General features: G+C 41.4%; 1 protein-coding gene across 1 annotated transcript in view; it reads left to right on the top strand.

Annotated features, from left to right (window-relative positions):
• The window catches only part of LOC149214108 (helicase SEN1-like), a 70,257-nt gene that overhangs the window by 10,099 nt on the left and 38,525 nt on the right, over positions 1-21,633 (top strand).

Here is a 21,633-nt window from a genome sequence, read left to right on the forward strand (position 1 = left end):
GTAAGAGGACTCCCTACACCTCCCCCCCGCAGACCCAATGGAACTAGGGAACAAATTTCTATGCGACACTCTTGACATACCAGACATAACTTTGGACAAAGCTTGGATCGGGCAGGACTCTACCCTCTTCCTCAGATTCCGTGACTCCTCGGATAGACTTCGGGTACTCCGAGCCAAGCGAAAGCTATTTTCTCTTCCGAATAAAGTGTTTTTGGATGAAGACCTCACAAGAGCTCAAGTAGTTGAACTAAAACAAGCTAGGGAACAGGTTGCAACAGCAAGACAGGCAGGGAAATGGGCAGTGATTAGAAATCTTCAGGCAGTTATTCGGGACACCTTCCCCCCAGGATGGGTATCCCGCTCAGGTAACTCCAAATGACGGGCCTGAGCGGAGAGGAGACGGGGCACAGAGCTCTCGGTTTACTGCTGGAATGGCAATGGCTCCTTCTGGTCCTCACCAGGCCTACTTTATGAAGCCCTTAGCTCAGCAGACATCCTCCTAGTTATCGAGACTCACGTGAGCCCAGTCCGTCCTCTCCCTGACATTACAGGATACCAATGGACTGCAGTATGCAGACAGGAGACACGAAGTTCAGGAGGTGTCAGGGGATCAGGGGGTGTTGCTTGCCTTGTCCGTGATAGCCTCAGGAGCAGAGTTTCAGTAGCCGCGACAGATGAGCATGCCAGATTCTTGTGGATTCAGATCAGAGCCAAAACATCACCACCGAGAGACATTTATGTCGCAGTCTGTTACTTCCCACCTATCTCATCCTCCTACGCTATTCACAATAGCTTAGATGGAGACCCTTTTACAGACCTGTACTCTGACATCACCAAGTTTTCGGCAGTAGGGGACATCATTCTCATGGGGGACTTTAATGCCCGGAACAAAGATCTCCAGACCCCTATACACGATAGGACAAAAGATATATTTTGCACTCGGGGGATTGACCCGACCACGATCGGCATGCATTGGACCTCTGAGGATCACTTGGGACCCACCACAACCTACGGGAGATATCTGCTACAGTTGGGAGAATCTCATGAGCTGGTAATTTTGAATGGCCTACCATGTTTCCCATCCTCGCACTTCTTTACCTGCAGACCTTTTGGAGGCGGGGCAAGTGTGGTTGACTACACTATTGCAAACCCAAATCTCCTCCCTTACATCAAAACTTTCTCAGTCACCCCCATTCCTCTCGTAGATCACACACTCCTCTCACTCTCACTGCAGTTTGATTTCCCAAATCCACCCCCTACTCTTCCCCGAAGCCCCCCAGAACCACCTTCCGATTTGAGGAGGGTGACCCTAATCTCTTCTCCTCTATCCTTAGGCAGACACTCCCATCAAAGTCCCAATTCACCTCTCTCAGCTCCGCCAAGGACAAATATCAGTGTCTCTCATATGCAATCCGGAAAGCTGCGCCCCAATCCTTCCCCTTCTCCACTCGCTCAGCCACCACCTCCCGCAAACCGGGAAAATGCCCTATGAACAACTGGGATGACTAGGAATGCAAGTCTCTGCATCAGGACCTCCGGCACGCCTTCCGGAACTCTTTACCAACATACCCAGACCTCTGTTCTGCTTATCGTCGCCTCCTTCGCCGCAAGAAGCGCCTTTTCATTGCCCATAGGAGACAAGTTCTTTCTATTCTCCTCCTTCGCTCACCTAAAGACTTCTGGGGGACCATCCTTTCCTGGCACTCACCTACCCCTATTGACCTTGATCCTGCCTCAATGTTCTCTCACACCTCCCAGCTGTATGACATCCCTGGGCAGCGTCTGATTCAGGTTACTTCCCCCCCCACCTCCTGCCACCTTTTCTCTGCCAAAGATATCAGAGAAGCAATATGGACAATGAATAGCAGTAGGGCAGCAGACGGAGAAGGTTTCCAGGCAGAGTTCTTCAAGCATGGACTTCGCCCCCTAGTAGGATATCTGGTGGACCTTTTCAACCAGGTGGTCCGAGATGGATTTCCGGATAGTTGGTCACACCACATTATCTACCCAATCCACAAGGCAGGGCCTACTTCCGACCCCAACAACTACAAGACAATCATGGTTGGGCACACATTCTCCAAGTTATATGCCACAACACTCCACAGGAAACTCTCCCATTTCCTTGAGTAGAGACAATTCAGGGCCAAGGGCCAAGCAGGATTCCGCCCAGGCCACCAGACGATCGACCACATCCTTACTCTTTGTGCGGTAATCGAGGAGGCCAGGCATCGATCTTCTAAAGTATACTGCTGCTTTGTAGACTTCTGGAAAGCTTTTGACTCAGTCCCGAGGGAAGATATTTTCCAAAGGCTAAGAGAGATTGGTATTTCCTCGACTCTCCTAAATGCTATCATGCGCCTATATGAGGCCGTCCTTGGTCGTCTCCACACAGTCGGAGGAATGTTAGATTTTATTCGAAGCACCATTGGAGTCAAGCAAGGATGCCCCCTTTCTCCTACTATGTTCGGGATCTATATCGATGAGCTTGAGTCCTTTCTCCGGGAGCATATTCAGGATACGGATGGATGTCTTCTGAACCAGGTCCTAATTTCCATCCTTCTCTTTGCAGATGATATTGTCCTCATTGCTTCCTCCCATGAAGGCCTTCAGAGACAACTGGATGTGCTCGCAGCCTTTTGTGACCGGAGGCATCTAACTGTAAACTTGGGCAAAACCAAAGTGATTATCTTCAATGGAGTCAAGAAAACCTCTGATTTCCACTTCCTATTTAAAGGAGAAGAGATCGAGATTGTTAGCGCCTATACATATTTGGGAGTTCAGTTTTCAGGACCTCGCTTTAGCCTCGGATCAACAAAGGGTATGGCTCCCTAGCCCTTCTGGAGAGATAGTGTTTCCGGCACCATTTCCAGGACATCTCGTCCAAAATGTGCATCATGGACACCTTGATTTGCCCCACAGTGCTTTACGGCTCAGAGATTTGGGGCCCCTCTCTCCTAGAATCAGATTGGGCTTCAGTGGAGTGTGTCCAGACCCTCCTTCTACGCCGTTTCATTAGGTGCAAGCAGATAGTTCCCCAACACATCATTCTAGCGGAGTTCGGGGCCCAACCTTTCCGCCTAGAGGTGATATTCAGGTTAGTGTCACTCTTGCACAGACTCCGTGGCCTGGCAGACGCGAGGGAGGGTCGTGATAGATACCCATATTTAGCATATTGCTCCTCGGAGAACATCGCCCGTATACAGATAGGCCGACCCAAATGTTGGTACACCGGTGTGACAGAGATTCTAGAAGCCTCAGGAATCCAGATTGAGCATCTCCCTCCTTTTCAATACTCTTTGAATGCTCCAGGCCACCTCCTTCCCAATCAGCAAGAGCTGAATAAAATCATTAAGGAAGATATTTACAAACGTTACATTCAGATTACATGGACCAATCCTCCCAATGGGATGCGCCCTAAAATGGCCTTTTACGCGGAACATTGCTTGGAGATCAGGGATGGGCTCATCATCAGACCCCAGTACATGTTCCAACATTGGATGCATGCCCTTAGAATCCCCCTCGGGCAGCTCAAAGTTGGATCTCACAGACTCCGGGTGGAGACAGAACACCACATTGATAGATCAGATAGGATCTGCTAGCTCTGTCACTTATAGGAGATAGAGACAGAGACACATTTCATCTTCGGATGCTCTGCGTACTACGAGATCCGGGGCCGTTTCCATTGTCTCTTCAGATCTTCTCAGACCCTGTCTAGCTTCCTCAGATATGTTGACCAGAGATGCCTAGCACTTTATCTCCAGGAGGCCTTCAGATTTCGGGCCCGCTTTCTTCAGCCCCCCGCCAGATCGGACACCACGCAAAAGATCACGGACTTCTTTAGAGCGCTACCCTCAGTGCGGGGCCCCAAAAGAATCATCGACCGACCCACAGACACTGAGGCCAGATCAGTGTGGTCCCGGGGGAGCTGACCCACTAGACTCCAGGACCAGTTCCACCCCTGGGAGGCGCCTTAGAACTTCCGGGAGACATCAACGACAACCCAGTATGCCCACAAGACAGCAGACTTTGACGAGCTTCTCTCAGTTTTCTTCTCTCGACCTCGGATGTTAGGAGTAGGGGCTAGACAGGGGACCACCCTCCTTTCCCCCCCCTCTTCTCCTTCGTTGCTTCATCGCAGCGCTTTGTTTCGAAGCCATGAGCTTCTTGACTCTTCATTTACATTTTAGATGTATTTCCTGCTTTTAAAAGGAAATGTTAAAGGGGACTGTTTGGTCCACCGACTTGCATGATGTAATCATTTGTAATCGACAGTCCCGTTGACCTATTATGGTCATTTGTTGGACATTAATAAAATTATCTTATCTTATCTTATCTTATCTGCAATCTTCCATCTCGAATCTCCTCAAGATCTCGATGCAAGATTTCCCTTGTCCAAGGGAAATCTCCCCATTTGTCTGCGGCACCTCATGCCTAGAAAGTAGGGCATAAGTCCCAAGTATTTCATCTCAAACTCTGTTGCTAGGTCCCTCTTGCATTCCTCTATGAACCTGTCAAGGACAAGTCGTCCTCATATAGGACAAGAATGAGTACCTCACCCACAACCATCGAGTAGTAGAGGTTTGTATCTGGCTCACTCTTCATGAAGTGCATCTCTTGCAAGTATTTGTCTATGTGCTCATACCACACCCCGAGAGTCTGCGTGAGTCTGTACAATGCTCTCTTCAATCTTCACACGTGGGTCTCACTGTTGTGTGCTTGATCCGGATTTAAGCAGGAACGCAATAGATTACAGAGATAACCATAAATACAGAGATGCGATAACCATAAAAACAGAGATGCAGCGGAAATAATACTTCATTTGATTAATGGAGAATACTGAAATATGCTTACAAATAGAAATAACCCAGTTAGGGCGATGGTAGCTTATCTCTGAGAAGAGATGTGTCGGCTACATGCCTCTGAATTGTTTCGAACTGTGTTTACAATGAGGCTCGAAGGCCTATTTATTATTGAGAAACAATGGAAAACCCTTCACATTCCAAAACCTAACCCTAGAAGATGAAACGCCAAATTGTGGGCCCCGTTTTGGGGTGAGTTGGACAGCCAACTTCCCGGGGTCGGGAATTGGTCGTATTATCTCCGTTTGACGCGCATGATAGCTCGCTGGAAAGATCTCTCCGAGGACTACGACGGAAAAGACGATTTTTATCAGAAAAATCGCTGCGGTGGATTTTCCAAAAAACGTCGTTTAGGGCCTCAAAACGGCTCTGGAAGTTTAGGACCCGAATAACTGCTAAAAATAGTAAACTGTGCTATAATTAAGGAAACTGAAAAACTGAAAGAGACAGTTGTGGGGGTCCAAATCCGATAGGTGGGTGGCCACCAACATCCACCTGGATCAGTGCTACAAAGCCTTCTGGTTGTTCTATGTATACTTCCTCTTCCAACTCTTCGTTAACGAACACCATCTTGACATCCATCTGATGGATTTGCCATTCCATCTATGCTACTAGTGAGATCATGACCTTGATAGAAGTATACTTGGCCACTAGAGCAAATATCTCCTCAAAATCTATTCCCTCCTTCTGAGAGAACCCCTTCGCCATAAATCTCGCCTTGTATTTCTCGATGCTACTAGCTGCACTGTTCTTGATCTTAGAGATCTAGTGTTATTCAACCACCGACCAATTTGTTGGTGTAAGCACAACCTCTGAAACATCATTCTACATGATTGAGGTATACTCCTCAACCATTGCATCCTACCACCACTGCTGTTGTGTGGTCTTCTCATAGTTGGAAGACTTGTTATCCATGATCTGACTCATTAATTCCATGTAGCCAGTGTACTTGTTTGGTTGTCTCTGCTCTCTTCTACCAGTCCTTGGAGTCCCCACAAACTCTTGAGCATCCATAAGTGTTTGCTGAACCTCATGGTTCCTCCTGCCAACTGTAGAAAGTGGAATCTGAACATCCACATCCTCCTGATGCATCTCTCGTATTTGTTGAATCTGTTGCTCCATGGTCTGCGAACTCTTAGGAACACTTGTACTTGAGCCTGTGTTCGTTTTGGTAATAGTAATTGTACTATCATGTCCTCGAACTCACCGTTCTACCCTTGGAGTTTCTGCTGGCTACTCACTCTAATCACTTGTTGTTGGAAAATCTTTGGACCTCTGATATGCCTTGTCCTCCATGAATCAAACATCTCTCATGACAATAATTTTCTTGGTCCTTGGTATAAATATCCAATATTCCTTAGAGGTTTCACTATACCCAACAAAGTACCCCCTTTTTGCAGTCTGATCCAACTTTGAACGTGTATCCCTTGAAATGTGACAATAAGCTAAGTTGCCAAATAGCCTAAAGTGGCTGACAACTAGCTTTTTCTCTGTAAACACTTCTTTCCATGTCATCTTTCCCAATGCCTTATGTGGGGCCTTGTTCTGAATATATACTATAGTACTGCATGCCTCTTCCCATAAGTATCATGGCATATCCTGGTCATACAACAGGCCTTCATTGCCTTTGATATTGAATGGTTCTTTCTTTCAGCGACCCCATTTTGTTGTGGGTTGTAAGGAACAATCCACTCTCGCTTGATCCCTTCTCTAGCACAAAACTCCTGGAATGCTTTCCTCGTGTACTCTCCTCCATTATCTGATCGAAGAACCTTCACCTTCTTGCCTGTCAAATTCTCCATAAGAGCTTTGAACTCTTGGAAGCAACTGAAGGCCTCATCCTTGGTCTTCAAGAAGTAAATCCAGGTCTTCTTGGAGTAATCATCAATAAAGGTAACAAAGTATTTGTATCCTCTGAGAGACTGAGTTGACATCGAACCACATATATCAGAATGAACTAAGTCAAGAACACCTTTGGATCTGGTGTCACTCCTTAGAAAATTTTCCTTGGAAAACTTCCCCAAAACACATACCTGCACACGTTATCGTGCTTCGTGCGCCTAGAACACCTGTCACTGTCCCTATGAGCAACTTAAGTGCCCCATGATGAATATGGCCCATCCTCCTATGCCATAACTCTCCCTGATCTCTCGGATCACTGCTACTCACTAGTGCCTTTGGAGTATCCAACTGCAACTTGTAAAGTCTGCCACTCTTGACTCCAATAACTATGGGTCCAATCTTGAGAATAGATACATAAGTCAAATTCAACCCCATTCCTGGGACATCCAACACATCATGGATGGGAATAGGCTTGCTAGACTCCCTCTGAAATAGAATAGTCCCTCTCCCAACTGGATTGCACTTGGACTTGTTCCCCATCTCGATCTAGAATCTGATGTCCTCCTCCTTGTAACTGGAGAAGTACTCCCTAACTCCTGTCATATGGAATGATGCCCCATTGTCTATATACCAAACACCCTGTGAGGTTGAGCTAGTCAGGCAAGCTATGAGTGCGAACTCCTATTCCATCCGTTTGGAAAGCTCATCTACGTTTATGGAAGCTGTCATTGCTTCTTTCCCTTCTTGTCACCTTTCTTCCTCTGTGGATTATTGCCGACATAGTGGCCCAACTCGTGACAACTGTAACACTTGACCTTTGAAAGGTCCTTTTTCTTATCCCCTTGGAGTTGGACCCTTTGTTGGATCCCTTCTTTGCTTTGTTCTTCCTTGCAAGAGTCGCATTCTCCTGTTCTCCCTCACCATTCTATCGACTGCTGTTGCCATTGACAAGACTCAATCGAAGCTCCTCCTGAGTGAAATCGCTCCACAAATGATCATAGCCACGTAGGTCTTGTCGTCCATTGATCACTTGGACAAACATGTCCCATTGCTTTGAGAACCCGTTTAAGGTAGTTCTCACGAGCTCATCATCTTCTTTCTTTTATTTGACAATTGCTAACTCGTCCTTGACAAGACTGACTCTGGCGAGATAACTAACTATGCCTTCACCCTTGTTCATTCTGGTGTTCCTTAGTTTCTCTCCGAGGATCAACTTCTTGTTAACAGTAGCATTCTGGAACAGTTTTAGGATGGCATCCCACATCTTCTTGGTTGTATCCAACTTTGAGATATGGGGAACGATGTGATCTTTAACCCCGTCTTGGATAATACTCCTAGTCTTGGCATCGTCCTTGTAAGTTGCTAACTGTGCCAAATCTGTCGATACGACAACAACTGCTGTAGCATACTCCTTTAGTCCATTCTCCTCTAGCAAGAACAAAATTATGGGTTTCCAAACACCAAAGCTAGATGCACCTTCAACTCTGTCCTGATCTCGTAATCTAGCTGAAGCCATATCTAAAACCCTCGGAAAATATAAGCAAACCCCTAGTAAATTTGGAATAGATTGAACCGGGTTTTATAAAGCCTCAGTCTTCTCTACTTTACCTTGTGCTGAGCTTCTTCTGCCCTCAAATATGCTTTGATACCATGTGAAAATTCTATTACAATTAATTTGGTAATTGTTCATCTATCTTTTAACGACTATTTGTCCCAACAAATCAATTTACTGCAAATATTGAATAAAAACACAACTGCAAATTTCACCAAATAATAAATAACAAATTTCACCAAATAATAAGTATTCTGTCATAATGTTTGCAAGTGGTTGAATTGGCTCTTCACAGTCATCTATGGCCATGTATTTTCCTAGGTTCGACTTTGAGACTTCATGATACAAAGGTTCGTTGTCTAGTTGTTGTGGATCTTAAACATGGTGCATTTTTTTTGTTCTCGGAACAACATCACCTTAGTGATAGGGATATTTGCATAAGACCAATCTATCTGGATGCTACCCCTAGAATTTGATAGGAGCATGCCCCACTTCATAGGGAAATCTATGATAACCATGTCCATAATCACAACTCTCTCTAGGAATTCTTGTAAATGGTACTTCCAATGTTTGATGACCTTGCAAACTTGTACTTCTCATGAATCCATAGCCAACACATTCTTGTAAGGCTTAGAGATTTTCAATCTCAATTCATTCATAATTTTGGGGGTCATTACATTAGTGGATGCTCCTGAATCCAACATGCAATTATGTAAATATCAAACTTCTTGTAACATATTCGTGGTAGAATGATATACTCATTTTTCTGAATTTTGACAGAAATTTGTCATGTTTCAAGGGTGTTCTCAAGTCTATCATTGCGATGCTTAGTTTGTTTATCATGTGTGGCAGGGGTTTGCAATGAATGTTTGTGGGATGCATGCTTATGGAAACGAGGAGATTATCAGTACCTCTGGACATTGGAAAATCTCCCAAGCTTCAAAACCTTTAGAAATCTCATACTCAAATAAGTGGAGATCTGCCACAAGAACTGGGTTGTCTATTTACTAGCTTCTTATATAGTTCCAACGCATGAAAGTTGTGAGAAGAACTCAAGTTGGCCTTTGTTTTATTTCTAAAGCTAGGCCTTTTATGTTAAATAATAAATTTCATTTTAAATAAATTTAATTTTACAAAAATATTATTATATAAACTTTTATAAAGTTGTTTATTAAAAATATTAAAGTTTGGCAACACCACAATCATTTTGACCAAATTTTCCATTCATGAGTGCAAGGATCAAGTTATATGCAGATTTTAACGGTGAGTGAAGGTTTCCAGTTCTCCAGGTGGCATTGAATCATATTGATGGTGGAGGATTGATAGCGGACCCCCTTACTTTTCGAGCTTGAACAGAGGGGGGGTCTGCAATTTCTTGTTTTGTGGCAGCCTTTTGTGAAATGCGGAGCTCCCCTCATGAAAACCATTTACATCTAGGGACCCCCTCCGCTAACTGCTTATGGATACTTCTAAGTTCTCAATACCTAAGTTACCAAGATTCAGATATAGATACGGATACAGATACAGATTTCGATCTAGATTCGCTAGTCTTTTGAAAATCCAGGATCCAGATACGGAAAGGATACGTCAAGTACAAAAAAATTAAAATATAATAATATTTTTTAAATTTTAAAAACACTTTTAGAGTTCAAAATTCAAATACTCCTTGAAACCATCAAACACTTTTAGAACTAAAACCATCAGATATATTATAAATATGAAGACTGAAACACTGAAATGATGCATCCTCCCTCATACAAAAAGAGGATAATATCATAAATGATAATAGTAAATACATTTACATATCCTCAAATGGATTTGCATTATCTTCTGCAAATTGCAACTCTACACCATGAATAGATGATGGGGGTCTTGGGATGTAGGAAGTTGCATCAGTAGGCTGGACTGGTGGTGGAACAATATCCTCAAGTAGGTTGAGGTGAGTCATGGCATTCAGTGTGAGGTTCAAGTCAGAGATCTTAGGCTCCACATCCCACATCCTGCTCGGGTCTCTTTTATACTTTGGTTCAACATGTGATAGAAGACGGAGGTTGGAATGAATCCTCAACCTTTGTCGCTCCCAGCTTGTTTCACTTCATTGAATGGATGAAGCCATATGTACTCCAATTCTTCACAGCTGATGATGAACTAACAACCTGTGATAACAACCTAGTGGCTAGAGTGGAGAGATGAATGCTATCTTCACCATGGAAGCCCCACCAAGTAATAGGATCAAGATGCCCTCGATCATCCATAGCTATTGGATTTGAAAAACTACCAGTAGATCGTATAAATCCTCCAAATTTTTGGCGTACTTCCATTGCAACTCCCACATCTCTATAAAGTTTCCTCAAAGCCGTCTTGTATCCTTGTACCACTTCAGAATCTTTGTTTGGCGTTGTTCTAACAGGTAAAGACAAAATTGTGGAATGATAATATTTGGGGTGCAATGCATAGACCAAAAGGTGTAATGGTGTGGTCATTTTGTTCCACCTTTCTGTAACTATGTCTTTCACTTTATAATATAATGTTTCAAAAGGGTCATTTTTGGTTGCCCTGATAATTTCCCTTATCGTCTCTAACATACTATCAATGTTTTCATAAACTCCTCCCAAGCAAGGTGTATCTGTGTCAAATGCCCTATTCAAGGTCAAGATTAGTTCAGTAAACTGCAGAAGTTATTGGACCTTGTCCCACCATGCATTATCAAGAATGTTGGACTTGATTTTTTGCCCTCTATTAGAACTGGAAGTCCTCCATGATTCCCAAAGAGGGTCAATGACCATTGCTTGTAATGCTTGTCTCACCTCCACAAGCCTCTTTATGACAAGAGTGTGGGAGCCAAAACGAGTTTCAACAATCTACAAGTTTCAAAATGACAAAAATTCAAATTTCAAATGAGAAATCATATATAAATTTGTAATTAAAATTAAGAATTTCCAATACAAATTTGAAATAATATTGATTAAAAAAAGAGTACCTTCAATAGCTCCAACTTTGCAAAAACTTGATATATGGCATGAGACATTGAATGAATGGTTATGAATATTTGGATTTCTTTTGCTGCTACATATATTTCACTAATCCATTCAATCTCACCAATCTTGGCAAGCATAAGGTTCAATGAATGTATTGCACATGGATTCCAAAAGATGTGATCATATCGATCCTCCACAATCAAACCTGCAGCTTTACAAACCTGTGCTTTGTCTGTAATGACTTGAACAACATTATGTGACCCCACACTTTCTATTGCATCAATAAGAATTGTGGATATGAAAGATGTATCTTTCTCTATTCCATTGCAATCAACACCCTTCAAAAACGTTGCCCCTTGAGGGCATACTGCAACAACATTAATTAACTGGTGGTTTCTTTGGTCTCTCCATCCATTAGAAATGGATGGACACCCCTGTTTCTGCCCATGTATCCTGGATTTCCTGTAGCTGTCTATCTACGGATTGTCTCTTTGATGTCAACAAAGTAGTGCGAACCTCTTTATATCCATGGCTTTTGTACCCTTTTAGCGCTTCGTTAACTACCTTAATCATTTGATGCCAATAAGAACGCACCAAATTGAATGCTAGCCCATTTTAACAGATGCAATGAGGTACATGTTCATGAGCTATGTCTCTACCCTGGTTATTGAAAGCTGCTTCAAGAGGGCCTAGAGTGGGCCTTTTATTAGTTGTGGCAGCAGGCCTAGATGGCAATGGAGGCCTAGTTGTAGAGATTTGCATAAGGTGTTTTCCCCTAGCAAACTTCCTATCAGCAACATGTTGCAAAGATGCATAGAATTTATTTTTCCAAGACTCAAACCTTGGCCAAGTTTTCCATTTGCGTCTTTTGGACTGGTGCATACTTGCATCCCTATGTTAGTTTGTCTGATTAGATGGGCCTTCACTCTAGTATATGAGCCATTTTTTATATCTTGACATTCATTACACTTCCATTTATAAGAACTACCTCTAGGATTTTTTCCAATAATCTCCACATATTGCCATAAAAGAGATTTTGGATTTGTATTGACGTTTCCCCCTTCGCTTTGCCTTGATGGTTCCATTCTATAAGTTGTAGGTGTGACTGACTGTATATAAAAAATTATAATTTACTATCAATAATTTAAAATTTAAAATACATGAACTAAAACTAACGTACAATGTTTAATCATAATGCTTAATATGTAAAAAATATTTAATTGTACACTTAAGAGTCCACGGTGCATTTGTAATGCAGGGATTTAAAAAATATAAAAAAATTGTATCATATAATGCTTTCTGAAACTAACCTTTCATAATTCAAACCCTTGCTCTGTATTTGTCCTTGTAATTGATTTTTTTTAACACCTCTATCGATGTCCCTGTTAATTTAATTTTTTGAACGCCTTTCCCGAGACTGAGAGCACTGTGCAATTTGATTTTTTTAATGCTTGTCCCTGTAATTTAATTTTTTGAATGCCTCTGTTCCGAGAGCATTGCAATTTAATTTTTAACCTTTCAAAATTCAAACCCTTGCTCTGTATTTGTCCTTGTAATTGATTTTTTTTAACACCTCTATCGATGTCCCTGTTAATTTAATTTTTTGAACGCCTGTCCCGAGACTGAGAGCACTGTGCAATTTGATTTTTTTAATGCTTGTCCCTGTAATTTAATTTTTTGAATGCCTCTGTTCCGAGAGCATTGCAATTTAATTTTTTTAACACCTGTCTCGAGAGCATTGTGTAATTTATTTATTTTTTAGTCGCCCGTCAGTGTGGAGGTAGGGTCGGGGTAGTTTGCATGGAGCCGGAGCCGGAGAGCAGGCACTGGGCTATTTTATTTTTTTAACGCCTGTCTCGAGCATTGTGCAATTTAATTTTTTGTAAGTCTCGGTCGCTGTGGAGGTAGGGTCGGGGTCGTTTGCATGGAGCCGGAGCCGGAGAGCAGTGTGCAGTCGTCGTTTGTTTATGTGGACCCAGAGTCGAAGTGCACTGTGCAGTGACGGGTCGTTTGCGTGGAGCTGGAGAGCATTGTCTGCGTGGAGCGTGGAGTTGAGTGTCGGAGCCTGTCTGCTTAGAGCCGAGTGCCAGAGCCTGTCTACTTAGTGCCGAGTCCCGATAAGATTCAAGCGACAAGAATGCTGCACACCTTTGGATTGCCGACAAAATTCAAGAACAATTGCATTTGGAGTGAGAGGGCCTACTTCGGTTAATGAAAAATCAAGAAAGAAACCTAAAATTTAAAAACCTAAATGAAATCTGTTTGAAATCCGGCTTGACTTAGAAAGATCCGTCTCTGATCTGAGGGATCCGTTTATGGAAGATAGGATCCGTTTCCCGAAAAACCAGATCCGCCACCTAGCCGTTTTTTAACCGGTTGAAGCCAGATCCGGATCTGGATCCGATACTTGGAAAAACCTCTTTTGGATGCAGACTTGCCAGATCCAATAACGTAGCTCAAGAGTTTCAACTTGTTAAATAAAGTGATGAGTGGAAAATTCGAAACCTGACCTGGACGGTGCACGACAGTGCATACAGGGTCAACATATGAGATGCTGGAATTGCTTGGGGGATAATTGTATTGAAAGTTGTTGTCATAGACATGAATTTATGACATCGGTCAAGGTTACTATAGTTAAAGACCCCAATATATTTTCTTGTGATCAGCCCAATAGTTAGATTCTGAATCTCGAATGTGAGCATCTTGCAAAAATGTTGCTTGCATAATTGCTGCCTTCTTATCTGCTGGCAGCATGAAAGAGATTTCGAACTTGGATGAAAATGGTAGATTGTTTCCATGGACTCATGAGGTTGACTTATTGGATATTCTTTAGGATTTAGCAGGCATGCAAATTTACTATGTGAAGACCCTAATTCTCCTCACCATTTGCAAATCGTTCGTCTGCGTTTATGCTTAGAAAGGACAACTCAGTTTCAGAACATTTACAAGACAGACAAGGAACTTTGAGTGCAGATTCTGGGTAATTGGAGTCAAATTTCAAAAATCCAAAACATGGGTTTTTTGCAGAACAACTCCAATTTGATGACCTGCAAGAACTTTGTGCAATTGTGAACAGTTTAAGAGATTTTAATGTTCTTCTGAAGGGTATGTATCCGGATTTCATGAACGACGAGACTGACAAAACATCTAACAAATGCAAAGAACAGGATCAACTTCTAGTGAATGGGTTTGAAAGGAGTGTAATTGGTCAGAGATTAGTACAAAACTAGATGATAGCAACACGAGCTCAAGGAAGAAATCGATATTGGTTTTCTTGCTATGATTCCTTCTAGATGAAAAGCTATAGGTCTTTTTTTAATTTTCATCTAGAAACATCGCTGTCAACATTTGGATCCATTGTGTTGCTGATTCACTCCATAGTATTCGTTGACCCTCTGATGGAACAGTTCATTCCATCCTTAAGATAAATAATGTGGCTTCTCTTGTGAAGTATCCCAGGGAGAACTTCTTTCAAGGATTATGCTTTTGGATGAATATCTTATTATGGGTCCAAAGGAAAAGAAGACTCATCGGGAGAATATAATGATGTGGCAAAGATACAGAGCAGAAACTGTCAGCTCCTGAAAATTTAGTAATCAGTGCTAATGCGACTTGTTCGAATATTTCAAAGACTGTTACACCAGACTTGAAGCTAGGAGGTGATGGAATTCTACTCCATGTTGATTTGGCGAAAAGAAAAAACCATTTAGGTGGTTCTTCCCTTGTGTGTTTTTATCAGATTGGTCATGTTTGTCTAGATTTTGATAATGTTTTAGATTTCAAAAGAGTCTTTAATTCAGTCCAGGAATTATCTGGAGAAAATATTGTTTCAACTGGTCACTACATTAGTAATGGGGGTATAGTTGTATTTCTGTTGAAGATGGCTTTGGCAGGAAGCTGTGGAATGAAGGTTAACCTAAGCTCCAAAAGCACTGGTATATTTAAAGTAGTGTTTGCAAAAGAACTTGATTTTGTCCTCAAGGTTAGCAGTGGCAATCTTGATATCATTGCCAAGGAACTCAATATTGTAGGTGTCCTGTTTGAGGTTATTGGTCAAGTCACTTCATCTCCTTCTATACAGGTGACAATTGATAGCTCATTACATTCTAAAAAATGTCATATCTTAGGGATTTGTGGGAGAATGAATCTTGTTTACCTGATTCTTAATATATTAGTGAGGATGATGAAAGTAATACTGAAAACAAGCAGTATGCTCAAGGTCTGGGTTCGAGTCATTCTTCCTCATGTAGAAATACTTTTTCTAATAAGGGAAATCTGTATTATGTAACGGCTATTGAACATGTGACAGAGTTGACCATTTTTAAAGGGAGGATGACAGGATTTGTGGAAATAGCTTTAAAATCTCTAGATTTCAAGGAGGAATATCAGCAGTCAAAGGATAGTTAGCTAAATAGCTGGCAGAGCACCTGGCAGTCAGAGGTTCATTTCGAAATTTATGGGCAGTTAACAGATTTGCAGGGAACAACTTCCCAACAATTTCAGTTTTAAATGGCAGAAGATTTATATCATTTCCATATTCCTTGTAACAAATTTGATAATATTTTTATTTTTAGTTTATCTGATAGGATTTGTTTCCTAGAGACTAATGATAGTTTCAGGATTATGTTTTCCTATATTTTGTTTCATTTGTAATGAAGGGTTGGCTTTTGAGGAACCCATATACTTGTTTTTCTGTAATAGCCTAATACTACCAGGGTTTTAACTTTTAATTAAAGGCTTTTGGCTTCAGCTAAGAGGCGAATTGTGTTTCGTGTCAGTTCTTCTTGTTTTCCATAATCTTTTTTCCCTCATTTATTTTGATGTTGTGTGGATAATTAAGAGAGGCTAGGCAGAGTATCAACCTCTCTTACATCCCCTGCAAAGTTATGTTCATCACTGAGTAGATAAAAGTGACAGATTGTCACTGTTGATCCCTCTATATGGTTAGATTGTTGCTTTGTGCATGACAACAATTTATATTTTGTCAAGTTGTTGAAGGATCTTCACGCACTTTCTAATCTTATCAGTTGACATAAGTGTTCAGTCTGAGTATTACTGTTGGCTGATATTTTCTTTGACCTTCTATCAACCTCTTTCAAGCTATTGCATTATGTCATGGTTGGATGCTGGCCCTCTGAATAGACCTCTGTAGGTAGGGTTTTATTTGTGTAAGTAGGTATTTGAAACTCTAAGCAACAACCTCTCAAAAGATCCCTAAATCTGGCCAATGTGCTTAAAAGGCTACTAATCATTGCCATGAACAGTTATTAGCCTCATAATATTTGAGGAAGCCACCTCTAGTGGGGGACTTTCACTTGTGGAGAGAGGGAGGCTAAAGGACCTAGCTGCAGATTTGCCTTAGAGGAGCTGAAGTAGCAAGGAGGTCGAGTTTCTCCATGATCTGATTAGCTAAAGGAGTCGTTGCCAAAAAGGAGAAGCAGGCCGAGTAGGAGGATCTAGCTGCAGTGTTAGAAGGTCAGATCTACAAGAAGAAAGTCAGATCTGAGTGCTAAAAGGTCAGATTTGCAAGAAATCCAGATATGAGTGCTGGAAGGTCAAATCTGCAAGAAGAAAGTCAGTTCTGAGTTCTGGAGGGTTAAATCTGCAAGAAGAAAGTCAGATTTGTGATATGAAGAGGCAAATCTAGCAGATTGAGAAGTTGTAGCATGGTTGCAGAAGGACTGGTTGCCAAGGACAACAACAATCCAAGGACCTTGAGCTAAAGGCACTAGCTTAGGTATGCATTTGAGTATTTTTTGGGCAGATTGTAGATCTGATGGAATAGATCTCAAGCCCTAAGTTTTGTATACTAGTAGTATAAAAGATCTAAAGGGCCATGACCCCTGGTATGGGAGGCCGAATGATTATTTTATTAATAGACTAACAACGGTTGGGATTTGAGCCATATAAATTTGTGTACTTAATTTATTTCAGTCCTCTTATATTTCTGCTGTGCAGAGTGTTTTTAGTTGAGTACCTTAGTGTGTTTATGATCAAGTCTAGACATAAACCAAATCTTGGGTATAAGGAAAATTCAACATGGTATCAGAGCTACTTTGAAGATCACGCGGATCAGAGTGTGCATAGGAAAGCAGAGTGAGCCATTTGAGGTTGTGTAGGCTCAGAGGGAGATTGCAAAGGAATGTCAACCACCCAATGGAAGTTTGAATCCTCAGGCTCAAGCAACAGAGTGGAGTTTTCAACCCATGCAAGGACAATCACGAACCATGCAAGAACACTCATGGTAGTGCAAGGAAAAGTCATGTTGCATGCGAGGACAGTCATGCACCATGCAAGATAAAGCTTGGCCAAGTACAAAAGAAGGTGTGGCACATGTGAGAACATATATGGCTACGCAAGGGAAAGTCATGATTCATGCAAGGACAGTCTTGGGTATGCAAGGAAAGTCATGGAGCTGGAGATTTAAAAGTGTGAAAGAAATACTTTCCTCACTAAGAGGGAGTGTTGGAATTTGGGTAGCTCGAAGGTATTTCCAAGAAAAGGAAACCCACCAAAAGTGAGTTGGTTAGGCCAGTTATCGAAGTGGTTGGGGTTTTGACCCAAAGTAGTGGGCTTGAGACCCAAGTCAATTAATTGTTTATTCTAATTTATGGTTAAAGGGTTGGGTGGGCAAAACCTGAAAGGACCAAAGGTTTTCCAAATAACCTAATGGAAAACTATAAATAAGAAGCCAAAGTAAAGGCCTAGACACACCAATGGAGAAGAACTTTCACTTGTGGAGAGAGGGAGGCTAAAGGACCTAGCTGCAAATCTGCCTTAGAGGCGCTGTAGTAGTAAGGAGGCCAATTTTCTCCATGATCTGGTCAGCTAAAGGAGCCGTTGCCAAAAGGGAGAAGGAGGTTGATTAGGAGGATCTAGCCATAATGTTGGAAGGTCGTATCTACAAGAAGAAAGTCAGATTTGAGTGTTGGAAGGTTAGATGTGAGAAGAAAATCAGATTTGAGTGCTGGAAGGTCATATTTGCAAGAAGAAAGTCAGCTATGAGTGTTGGAATATCAAATCTGCAAGAAGGAAGTTAGATCTTAGCGTTGGATGGTTAGATGTGCAAGAAGAAGTCAAATCTATGATCTAAAGAAAATCTAGCAAATTGAGAAGTTGTAGCGTGGTTGCAAAAAGACTGGTTGCCAAGGATAGCTACAATCCAAAGACCTTGAGTGGAAGGCACTAGCTTAGGTGTGCATTTGATTTTTTTTGGGTAGATTGTAGATTTGATGGAATGTAGCTCAAGCCCTTAGTTTTGTATACTATGTATACTAGTAGTGTTAGAGATCTAAAGGGCCATGATCCCTGGTACGGGAACCCTAATGATTCTTTTAGTAATGGCCTAATTGTTGCAAAATGTGTAACTAGGTTCAGTCTTCACAAGTATGAAATGTATTTTTGTAAATATAAAATGGAAAAGAAATTATTATTATTACTGGAGGATGGGTTTCATGCTCAAGTTCTTTTATTTTATAGGTCAAGCACCCATTGAGTGCTTCTAGGATTTGTCCTAGGTAGAAGAGTCATTATCATATGTCGAAGACCCTATGGGTACATTGTAAATTGTAATGAAAAAAAATATTTTGTCTTGAAAGTGTCAAAATACCTCCAACATCAAGACGGCCTAATGAGCTGTCAAGTCAGCCTACATGAAGAGCCACATCCACCCTTGAAGAAGCCTATATATAAGAGGAGCTCATCCTCCATTTGGTTCATCTCACTGTCTCATCTCTTAGTCGAAGAAGGAAGTGCGAAAAAGAGGAAGTCAAAGAAGTTGAAGTGTTTCTGGGCCTTATCTATTCTTCTGGGAAGATCAAAGTTAGTGTTTTTATGCGCTGGATCTTCTGGGGTTTGACTTTGGAAGTAGAAGAGAAGGAAAGGCATGCGAAGGTCTCTTGGGGCATCTTACTAGCCATAGGACTCAAGTCAAGGCAAGCGAAGTCAAGAGGAAGGCTACTAGAGGGAGATTGAAGTCTCCTAGAGAAGCAACAACAGTTGCAGCAGTTGTTGAGGAGTAGAATTTCAGATCTATTGGGAGGTCGAAGATATTGCAGCAGGAGGCCATAGAAGACTTGATCTTGGAGGGTATTTGTCTGAGGCTAGGTCATGGTATTCGTCAATTGAAATATTTGAAAGATAAAGAAGAGATTTATAGGTTTTCCCCTCAAGAGGAGGGGTTTTGGCCTTGGCTTGTAGCCTATATACTGTCACTGTTGTTATTGTTTTGGTAGCTGTTTGATGTATTGCACATTGGAATAATAATGAACAAAGCTAATAAGTAAAAGGTAACACAAACAGTGATCAAGTTAAGAGAATTAACATATTCATTGCCTTATTGAATTCTCAACATGGTTTCAGAGCTTTGGTTCTCTAAGGGCATCATGAAGATCTCCTCTACAATGAAGAAGCTCATCAAGAAATTTGCAAGACAACTCAAGAAACGTATCAAGGAAGCATGGAGTTTCTCATTCTCTTTAAAGAAGGCATCAGTCAATGAAAGGGATGAAGGTCTCTTTTCGGCTCTCTCTGGTACATTCCAAGACGAAGACATCTGGGTAATTGATAGTGGTGCATCAAGGCACATGAATGGTCAGTCCAACCAATTGAAGACCTTATCAAAAGGAAAATCCGCTTATTCTGTGGAACTTGGAGACAACAAACGCTATCCGGCGAAGGGCATTGGATCAACCTCCATAAAACTCAAGGATGAAAGCAACATCCACCTCAACAACATTCTATTTGTTCCAGGTTTGCACAAAAATTTACTTTCTGTTTCAAGTTTAGAAGATAAAGGAGATAGAGTAGCCTTCATTGATGAAAAAGTAGTTGTTTGGGGAAAAGACTCAAGCATAGATCAAGCTAAAGTTATTGGTATTCGAGATGGAAGGCTTTACAGATTACTATCTCCCGTAAACCAAGCCCTAGTTCACATTGAGATTAGTCCATGTGAAATTTGGCATTGAAGGTTTGGTCATATACATTTCAAAATACTTCTAACTTCAAGTTCCATAGTAGATGGGATACCGAATTTGAAGGAGGACCATGAAGGTGTTTGCAAGGGATGTGCATTGGGCAAGAATACCAAGAGACCATTTGGAAGTAGTGCTTCGCGGTCGAAAGAAATCTTGGATCTTATTCACTCTTATTTGTGTGGCCCTATGACTCCAAAATCTCATCTATACTATGTCACATTCATAGATATGATCATTCAAGAAAAACCTGGGTTTACTTAATGAAAACCAAGGATAAAGTATTTTCAAAATTTCAAGAATTCAAGGCTGAAGTGGAGAACCTTATAGAAAGAAGAATCAAGATACTGAGATCTGATAATGGAGGAGAATATACATCCAAAGAGATTATAGCATTCTGTAAGGACTCCGAGATTAAGAGGGAATTGATAGTTCCATACAATCTCGAACAAAATGGAGTTGCAGAAAGAAAGAATAGGTCCATTGAAGAAAGTGTAAAAGCAATTTTACACAATCAAGATCTACCTATGTTTTTATGGGGAGAGGCAACAAAGATAGCGGTCTACATTCAAAATCGATGTCCTCATAGATCTCTAGATAACAAGATTCGGAAGAAGTGTTCACTAGGAAAAAGCCAGCTGTAGATCATCTCCGAATCTTTAGGTGTCCTGTGTATATTCATATACCAAAGGACAAAAGAAAGAAGTTGGATCCTTTTGGTATGAAGGGAATATTTGTTGCGTATAGTAACTCGTCAAAGGCCTTAGAATCTCTAGGAAAGATGGACATCACATTGAAGTTAATTGTGATGTCATATTTGATGAGTATATAATTCAAGAAGTCAAAAGAACTTTCCATAGATTTTGATGACAAAGAACTTACAATATTTGAGGAGGAAGTTGACAAGGAAGTAGAAGGATCACATCATGAAGAAGAAGGGCCAAGCGAACCTATTCAACCTGTGGTCGTTCTCGAAACAAGGAAAAGACCTAATTGGTTGAAATCCACACTAATTGATGCAGAAGGTCATGGGGCAGCACACAGATCATTTAGACAAAGTAAGAGACCCAAGAAATATTCTGGGTATGCTGCATACATGAAAAAATTAATAGAAGCAGAACCACCCACCTTTGAAGAGGCTGTAGAACATCGAGAATGGAAGGATGGCATGAATGAAGAATATCAATTTATAATGAAGAATGGAGTTTGGAAGATTGTACCTAGGCCCGAAGACAAATATGTTGTTACTTCCAAGTGGATTTATAAGTATAAAGCAAGATTTGTGGCTAGAGGGTTCTCTCAACATGAAGGCATCGACTACGAAGAGACATTTGCTCCAACAACAAGATATACAACGATTCTGTCATTAGTCTCTCTGGCAGCATCGATGGGATGGAACATCCACCAAATGGATGTCAAGATTGCGTTTC

This window comes from Pinus tabuliformis, chromosome 1_1 (assembly GCF_031772625.1).
Source record: "Pinus tabuliformis cultivar Carrire ecotype Pingquan chromosome 1_1, CPIR1, whole genome shotgun sequence".
NCBI classification, from domain to species: Eukaryota; Viridiplantae; Streptophyta; class Pinopsida; order Pinales; family Pinaceae; genus Pinus; species Pinus tabuliformis.